This window comes from Apodemus sylvaticus, chromosome 1 (assembly GCF_947179515.1).
Source record: "Apodemus sylvaticus chromosome 1, mApoSyl1.1, whole genome shotgun sequence".
NCBI classification, from domain to species: Eukaryota; Metazoa; Chordata; class Mammalia; order Rodentia; family Muridae; genus Apodemus; species Apodemus sylvaticus.
Window position 1 is genome coordinate 7,779,376 of NC_067472.1, and position 7,846 is coordinate 7,787,221.

Sequence of the window (7,846 nt, forward strand, 5' to 3'; positions counted from 1 at the left end):
ATTCTCTTGCTCTCCTTCTCGCTGCCCCTCTCTCCCATTCCCCTACCCTTCTATCTCCTGGCCGGCCTCTATTCCTCTTTTCTACTTCTCTTTCTCTGCCTTTCTCTGCCTCTATTACCCTCTTAACTCCCCTCCCCGTGGCCTGAATAAACTCTCTTCTATACTATACCGTCGTGTGTCTGGTCCCTCAGGGGGAAGGGAGGCCTCAGCATGGGCCCGCTGAGACATTCTCTTCCGCCATACCTCCCCCACGCCCCCAATAGAACATATCTTATATCGCTTTATCTTTTTATAAACAGATCACAACTCCTGTGCTCTCTCAACTATAGCCACCAGGACGTCTACTCTAGGGGCTACAGGGACAAGTCCAAGTGGATTAGGAGGGACTCCTTGAGATCGCCCTCCTGGAGACTGGGGGTGCTAGGATTGGGGTGGAATGTTCCACCCTGCAGCGTCTGAACCCTGGGGCTTGGCTAGGGACCTCCCCTGCAAGCAGCCTGTAACCCAGGAGGAGCGTGAGGCACCATCACCACCCGGGGAATGCAGCGCCGGCAGTTCCCACGGGCTCCCTGCTCGGGGTGGGACCCCTTGCTTGGCGGGGCCACTGGAATCACACCTGGCAAAATATTAATTACTGTTGCTTCCAAGGTCCCACCAGTCACAGCGGTGGCGGGCCCTGCCCAGGAAGTCCAAATAATCTGCATCGCTGGTATTTTAGTCACCCCTGCGGGGAGTTGGGTCACCTGACTCCATAGCTGTTCCCTCGGCAGTTTCTGGCAGAAATGCTTCCTGGAACCCTTCGAAAGCAGGGGGCCTAGGCGGGGTGGGGTGGGTTAGGGAGAGGGTTTGGGGGCGTGTTAGGGAGAAGAGGAGAGCGTGGAAGACCGAGTGGAAAAACTTAACATCTAGGCGCCCCTTGCCTCTCTTTAATCCTAGCAGACATACTTTATTTTACCAAACCAGGTTGAGAAATCTAAGAAAATTGCCCGAAGTCCCAAGCTGGCAAGAGACGACGCTGGGACACTTTCCACTAATGGCAGGTAATTTCACAGGCCGGAAAAACCACTCTAGCCTAATCAGAGGGTGAGCATATTGAGAACGTGAGAAAGCAGTGGGCAGAGGAGTGGCATCGGGATGACACCAGACCTGTGCAGCCGCCCTCTTCTGGTGGCATCGAAAGGACCCCTGGAAGAGGGAGGGTGGGGGAAGAAGGGAAAGAGGAGGGGGAGCGGGAGGGTCACCTTACATTCCCCTCCTGCCCTCTCTGGATTGTGGGAATTGAAGCAAACAGCTTCCCCAAAGCCCCTGGAGATAAACTTTGTTAGCAGAATTAAAATGTCAATGAATTATCCATTAGAATTCCAAATAGCAAGTCCAGAATCTGAAATGGCTTTTGTTAAAGGATGCTCATCGCTTGTAAACGCGGACCACGCTGTGATCCTTCTAAGTCTAGCTGTTAAGAAGGGTGATTTCCAAGTGTCCATAACATAGAGAAAAGCAAACAGTACGAAGTAGGGCACACAGCTATGTCCACAGATCATAACAGCTGCTCACAGGAACTTAGAAGAGAGGGGAGAGAATGAGGGAGGAGGGGAGGGAGGAGAGGAGGGAGGAAGGTGAGAGGAAGGAAGACACGCAGAAGAGAGTGAGTGAGGAAGGACTACGTCTAATGTAGAGAAACCAGACTGGCTGGAACCATCCAATATTGACACTGGCTGTCTGTGGGTAGAAGCTGTTTTTCTTTTCTTTTCTTTTTTCCTTTGGTTTTCTGAGTCAGGGTCTCTCTGTGTAGCCCCGGCTGTTCTTGAAACACACGCTGCACACTAGCTCTCTTGTGCTGCGCTGGTACCAAGCTGTGCACAGCCACCATTTACAGTGAAAACTATCTGTATCTTACTGACCATCTGGCACTGTGCAAATCTCCCTCCTCATATTTCTTTTAAATCTCCATAGCATGCATCACTGAGATGCCACCGTACAGGATCCAAAGCGCCCTGTCCAGAAGGCAGGACTTTCCTTTGAGTAACTGAGGGTCCCATCCCACCCACCCAAGGCCAAAGGCAGACTGGCAGGCTTCCAGCCTAGTGAGGCCGACCTGGGTGCAGACTGTGGCCTGGCTGCTGGACCCTAAGGACCCTCTGCTGCCCCACCTTACGCTGTGCCACCTGGCTACAGTGGTAAACCATCCTGAGCATACACTTGAGTGAAATGGCAGTTGTACCCCCTTGCTGCTCTGGGCCTGTGTATTTTAATTTTTTGATTATTTTTTGAGACTGTCATATCTCAGATCCCTGCCAGTCCTATGTAGTGGACCCTTCTGTCATTTAAGATCACCAGGGTGCAGGGGCAGTGGTGGCGCACGCCTTTAATCCCAGCACTTGGGAGGCAGAGGCAGGAGGATTTCTGAGTTTGAGGCCAGCCTGGTCTACAGAGTGAGTTCCAGGTCAGCCAGGGCTACACAGAGAAACCCTGTCTCCGAAAAAAACCAACAACAAAAAAAAAAAAAACCCAAAAAATGAAACAAAACAAAACAAGATCGCCAGGATGAGGTCCTTGTCAACTTAAGTCTCAATTCCCAATCAGACAATTTCCAGTATGCTAGATCAGGATTCCCGTCAGACTGGTCATCGGGCCGTGCCTCCCACTCCTTTCCTAAGTGTGATGGAAATGTCCTGAATGTCTAGAAAATAAACCACAATAGCTTTCCTAGAACATTCTCAGAAGCTGGAGACCTGCCGCCCACTCTTCTGCCCTGGGAACCTGGGGAGCCATGTTGGGAAGGGCAGGGAGCCAGGAGCAAACCAAAAAGGGGGAGGGGAGGAGCTGATGCAGAAGGGAGGGGAGGGTGCAGGGGTTGGTCAGCCCTGCTGGCACTTCCTGCCTGGCACCAGAGGCTTGACTCAGGACAGGCCCCATGCCTGCCTTCCTTGACCCTTGTCTCAGACTTGATTGTCTGAGAGAGGAAACCTTGGTGGGTCGGACCCCACGGCCCCTTGCAGGTCCCTTTCCTATGCTGGGTAATGACAGTTTGTTTACACATCCTTTGCATGAAACTGTTAACTTCTATAGAGGAAGGCGGTGCCATTTGCACCCTGAATCCCTGATGCCCGTATGAAGGGATGGGAGAGGAATAGGAGACAGACTGAAGGAAGGACTCGTGCTGTCTCTAGTTAAGCAGCAGGCCACCATGAAACCTAGGGTTTTCCCAATAAGTCTCCGGTAAGTCCTACAGCCATGGCCTTCAGCACTGATAAACTGTGCTTGGGCCCCACCAGCAGGTTCTTGTTTTCTCTCAGCAGTACCTTGTTCTCCTCATCTGGACAGTGGGGTAGAAAAACTAGGAAAGTGCCCGGGCCTTTGCTGGTGGGCCCTCGGGCCATCCTGGCCAGCCTCCTCCTCCCACACCTCGTTCCGACTCAGTCCTTCCTGCTCCTCACCTGAGTGGAAGTCCAGAAATGGGGAAAAGGTTAAGTACACTAGCGTCCACCAGCAGGACAAAAAACATTAGCAGCCAATGCAAGCTTTGTCTGGTGATGTCTTTTTTTAATGGCATAGAAAATGTGGAGTCATGTGACGTGGAAAAGGGCGAAGTACACATGTCATGCTGTGCATACGTCCACTTATGTATGCAATAGGCAACTTCAGGAAGCGTCTACAAGAAACTCTAAATGATTTCCTTCTTTTAGCCTTCTGTTCTGTTTGGATTTGGGTGTGCAGAGATAGCTGTTCTTTGCTGTGTGTGCATGGGTGTGTGTACACACATACATGTCTTTATTTTATTCTAAGTGTGTGTGCACACATATGTGCACATGTATGTGCACACACGTATGTTTTATTATGTATGTATACATCCATTTGTGTGACATATGCATGTGTAGACATGCGCATGCATGTTTGTGTGGAGTCTAGAGGTCACTTTGGGTGTCATCTTCATCATGATCACACTCCTTTTTTTTTAATGTGTATGAGTATTTTCCATGAATGTATATATGTGCACTATGTGCATGCCTGGAGCCTGGAGAGCTCAGAAGAGGCCATCAGATCCCCCAGGACTAGAGTCATTTTCTGTGTGGGTGTTGGAAATCAAACCTCTGGAAGAGCAGCCAGCGCTCTTAGCGACTGAGCCTGTCTAGCTCCACACACCTTACTTCTCTGAGACAAGGTTTCTCACTGAGCTGGGAGCTCATTGATTTCATCAGGACGAGCTGTCCAGCAAGCAGTGTGCAGCCATCTCCTGCTTCTGCCTCCTCACAGTGCTGAGATCACAGGATGCCGCAATGCCCGGGAAGAGCTGGGGTCCAACCGCAGTTCCTCGTGCTTGAGCAGCGAAGGTTTTACTGATGGAGCCATTCACCCAACTCCACCGTGTGTATATGTTATTATTTCCAGAAACACCAAGTAATCATAGCTAGCTAGCTATAGCAGGGCACACTGTAAGCCCCTCCCTCCAGAGGCAAAGACGGGTGAAGCTATGAGGTTGAGGCCGGCTGTTCTACACAGTGAGTTTCTGGACAGCTAGGGAGACATAGAGAAACCTTGTCTCAAACAGAACAAAACAAAACAAAACAAAACAAAACAAGACAAAGATAGCAACCGCAACAAAGAGAAATAAAGTAACAAGGTCTCATCACGGGTTCTGCTGGCGATAGTGGAATTAGGGAAATATTGTTTCTATTTCTCCTGCCTCATATTTTTCAGTATTTTCTAGGCTTTACACAACTATCTTATATTTGCTTTACAATGTGCTTTAAGGTCTAAAATCATTTCAAGTGGCTCCTCCCCTTCCAGCTTGGGGGAAGACAGGTGACTGTGTGTGGGGATGGGCTCACAGATGCAGCAGGCTGTCTTAGTTTTAGGGCGGAGGTTTCTGCTGAGTCAGCTAACTCATGGTTTAGCCTCAGCAGGCCAGTGGAGGCAAGAACTGTTCCCACTCTTGCCTGGGTCATTCTGAGTCACACTGTGGGAGATCAGGGCAGGGGGCAGTAACAGGAAGCTAGCTGGAAGGGACTTCATTGTGCCCTGGAGCCTTCTTGGCTGAAGGAGCCTGAGATCTAGGCCTCTTACCCATGTGTCCCCTCAGGGCTGCCCGCCCACGGGTAGTAAGAAGGAGTGGGGAAGGATGCTGGGAAAAGCCTCCTGGCCTACGGCTGGTACCATCTTCTTGTGGAAGCTGTTGTGAAAATTAATTACCATTTGTCTGGAACTTTGAGATTCCCCAGATGAAAGACCCAGTAGAAGGAGACTCATGATGAATACGTGTTTATGGTACTGACTTTCATCCCAAACATCCGTCAGGACAATCACGTGTCCCTCCCCTCTCCTCCCACTGCCTGGACATCCTGCTTCATAGTGTCAGAGGTCAAGCTTCAGAACTGAATCAGCACCAAAGGTGGGGGAGGAGGGAGGAGGAAGACGGGAGACAGGTGGCACCCTGGGTTGAAGATAGTTACATCTTTCTCCCAGGTTAAAAGGAGGGGGCTGTCTGCAGTAAGGCTCGCGAACTGAGAGGAGGCCTGGAGAGAGGGGTTATGGGATATTCTGAGGTAGTCCTTTGTCCTAGGTCGTTGGACTTTTCCTCTTTGTAGAATTGAGGGATAGGAGGAATTTGAGAATGGTCAAGCCCGACCCTGTTAGTGCCAGCAGCTAGCTCCTGCTTGCTATTGTCAGACGAAATTCACCGCAATGCCTTTTCCTCCAGCAAAGTTTCCTGCTGCGTCCTGTTTGCGCCCATCTTCTGCAGAACTCTGGTGTTCTCACTGCTCCTCCTCTTGCCTTTCCGTCTTTGTTTCATACAAAGTGACAGATGAGTGTAAACCATGTGGAATTTCTAGCCAGGCAGACAGCGAATCCCAGGGGGGAAGACGTCTTTGGTTTATTATTAATCTAAACAGGGTCTAATTGCCTAGTTCTGGTTGGCCTGAAACTTGTTTTCACACCAGGCTGGCTTTGAACTCACGAAGATGCTGTTTCTGCCTCTCCAGTGCAGGGATTAAAGGCATTCAACACCATGCTTGGCTGCTTTAAAATTTTGTTTTAGTTTTGGTTTTGGTTTAAAATAAGGTCTGGTGAAGCCCCCAGAGTATCCTTGAGCTTGAGTGGTTTCTGACACAGGCCTTGAGTTCTGAATTTGCCCCTGCCTCCAAGGGCTGGGATTATTTATGGATGTGAACATATACAAGCTTTTTATTTACTTATTTTTAAAATGTATTTTAATTAATTTTTTTCTTTTCTTCCTTTTTAGACAGGATCTTGTATTATAGCTCAGGCTGACCTAAACTTCTAATCCTCTTGTTTCTTCTTCCTGAGTGTTGGAATTACAGGCATGATTTACTATAATAAGAGAGGATCTTGAAGAGGATCTTCTCCCTCAAGAAGACTGAATTCTCCATTGGATTTTCCACGGGTTCCTACACTTAAGGTATTTTAAAACACCTCAGACAGTGGATAGGTGGAGAAAGGCCAGTGCTCTGGACTGGGGACATCAGGAAGCTGTCCCTGACTCTGGGTGTGAGGGCACAGAGGCACCGTGCTGTCAGAATGGGAGGTTCCCGGGAGGATGACGCTGGCGGACAGGCGGACTGGGCAAGACCATGGAGGCCCGCCCCCGCAGTGCCAGGTTTAAAATCTGGGACTTTGCCCAGAAGACCCTAGAGGCCCCTGCAAAGTGTTCGGGCCGTAGGAGGACAGGATGCAATCCTGAGAGGACGGTGTGATGTTCCAGGAGCGAAGCCTGCTGCCTTCCCTCTCAGACCAGCCCCTGACTTCTATTTTGGTTAATGACACGCCAGCACTAATGTCACCTCCCCCGTGTGCTCTGACACACTAGCCAGCTTTATTTTCACAGCTCCTAACGCCCTCAGGAGGATCGTTTGTACAGTTGCTTTGGAGTGCTTCCTTTGCCCCCAGGTCCCACAGAACACAAACAGGGTAGGTGGGGGAGTCATTATCTTGTTCCATTCTCTACAGCCTCTCTGGCACCTGTGACGGGCTAATGGCAGACGCTCTGAGAGTGTATTTGTGGAATGAATAGATAGATTGATAAATGGAACCACCATTTCTCTCCTAGGGCTCCGGGCCCCACAGTGATGCCTGACTCATCGTCCTCTGCAGAGCCTAGACATCTCTTTGTCTAGATGGGTTGTTGCTGTTTCTCTCCCATCCCCTCCCCTGTGCATATAGCATCCACCTCCCCAACAACTACAAGCTCCTCGGGGTAGAGGGTTTTTTTTTTTTTCATGGTTTTCCCATGAGACCCTGGAGCCTTGGCCATGACAATTCCCACTGATCCCGTCTCCATGATAAATAGATGACTGATGCTATACAAGACTGACTACAGGGGACAAACTGGAGGTAGGAGGGGTGGCTGAGGATTCTGTTGGTCTTTGTTGAGCCCAAGACAGAAACAAAGGACGGCACATAAATGGAAAGGAGGGGGGGTGGAAAGCTGAGGCTGACAGTCTAGGGAGGAGACTGCCCTGTCCTGTGCTGTCTGGTCCCTCTTCCAAAGCACCTAGGCAACCTGAGGGAAGGCATCAGGGACAAAGTTGAAGAGTCACCAAGGTTCTGGGTCCAGTGGAAATAGTATTTATTGGTTTATGTGACTTTACTATTTTTAAGAAAATAAACAGTTCCCCTGAGCAAAAATTATTGTATAAAGGAGATATATATATATACATACATACACATAAATACACATACATACATACATACATACATACATAGCTGGATAGGGTGGTATACTTTAATCCCAGCTACTCAGGAGGCTGAGATGAGTAGGCCATTTTAACTGAGTTCAGAACCAACCTTGGTGGGCTGCAGAGACAGTCCAGCAGTTAGGCACATGTTC

At 49.6% G+C, this 7,846-nt stretch overlaps 1 long non-coding RNA gene across 1 annotated transcript; it reads left to right on the forward strand.

The window, feature by feature from the left end:
• Positions 1 to 862: 862 nt before the first annotated feature.
• LOC127685973 (uncharacterized) lies at positions 863 to 7,628 on the forward strand. Its single transcript, XR_007977961.1, has 4 exons — positions 863 to 1,040; positions 6,307 to 6,418; positions 6,845 to 6,927; positions 7,067 to 7,628. It is a non-coding gene; the product is annotated as an uncharacterized LOC127685973 (long non-coding RNA).
• Positions 7,629 to 7,846: the final 218 nt, after the last annotated feature.